The following is a 1,333-nucleotide window of genomic DNA, read 5'->3' as shown; positions in this document are numbered from 1 at the left end:
TAAATCTATTTTTAGTCTGGAAAGACTTTGTTTAAATGAAAGGTGCGCTATCCCTTTGATTCTATTTTAAAATTACCTAGTTAAAAAGCTCAAAAAAAAAAAAGAATCTTAAGAACAAAATGGCAGAAGTGTCCAAAATAATGAGCATAAAAAAGTAGAAACGAAGAGGTTGAACAGAGAGTAAGTGAGATGGAAGACAAGAGCCTCACTGAAAACATACTAGAAGTAAAATCAGAGATGAGATGTAAAGAAAATGAAGAAAACATTAGAATCATGTGGGATGACATCAAAGAGAATAACATTTATATGACTGGAATTCCAGAACAGGGGATTAAAAACCCTGCCCAGGAATTTTGAAGAACAGGGAAATCCATATTCAAGAAGCACAGCAAATACTAAATAGACTAGTCTTAAAAGAATAACATCAACACATATGATAGTCAAATTCTCCAAATTAAAAGACAAGGATAGAATTCCAAAAGCAGCACGAGAAAAACAAAGAGTCACCTACGAAGAGGAAACAATTAGATTAAGTTCTGATTTCTCAGCAGAAAACATGTGAGCTAGAAGACAATGGATGGCATATACAAAAAGTTAAAAGGAAAAAATTGCCAGCCAAGGATCCTAAACCCGGCAAAGCTCACCATCAAATATGAAGAAGAAATTAGATCATTTGCAGAAAAGAAGGAACTTAAGGAATTATGAAAACAAGACCAAAACTACAAGAAATTTTAAGTGAAGTCTTAACAGGAAGATGCTGGGGGTGGGGGGGAGCATATGGACCATAGTAACCAGAAACAACAGAAAAAGACACACAGCAAAATGGCAAAAGTAAAACCTGACCTGACAATAATCACACTTAGTGTGAATGGACTAAATGTACCAATTAAGAGAAAAAGAGTAGCAGAATGAATAAAAAAATTAGCCCATCAATATATTGCTGTAAGAGACACATTTAAGGGGGGAAAAAAAAGAAAGAAAAAGACTGAAAAGCAAAGGCTGGGAAAAAACCATAAAAGCAAATGGCAACCACAAAAAAAGTAGGAGTGTTAATACTAATCTCTGATAAAATAGATTTCAGGATGAAAACCATCATAAGAGATAAGGAAGGGCATTACACGCTGATTAAATGTACAATAGATCAAGAAGACATAATCTTGGTCAACATTTATGCACCAGATAATAGACCTGCAAAATACATAAAACAGAATTGAAGAAATAGACAGCACCACAATAGTGGTAGAAGATTTCAACATAGCACTATCACCAAAGGATGTTGTTGTTAAGTGCTGTGGAGTCAAAGATGACTCATAGTGACCCTATGAACGAAAGA

General features: G+C 34.3%; 1 protein-coding gene across 1 annotated transcript in view; it reads left to right on the top strand.

Moving 5' to 3' along the window:
* Positions 1-1,333, top strand: part of SH3BGR (SH3 domain binding glutamic acid-rich protein) — a 95,877-nt gene that overhangs the window by 41,699 nt on the left and 52,845 nt on the right. The window lies entirely within an intron of this gene.

This window comes from Elephantulus edwardii, unplaced genomic scaffold (assembly GCF_000299155.1).
Source record: "Elephantulus edwardii isolate Elephantulus edwardi_28Jun2011 unplaced genomic scaffold, EleEdw1.0 scaffold00051, whole genome shotgun sequence".
Classification (NCBI taxonomy): Eukaryota; Metazoa; Chordata; class Mammalia; order Macroscelidea; family Macroscelididae; genus Elephantulus; species Elephantulus edwardii.
The sequence above is the reverse complement of the archived record's forward strand: the minus strand, read 5'-3'. Positions and strand labels throughout refer to the sequence as shown.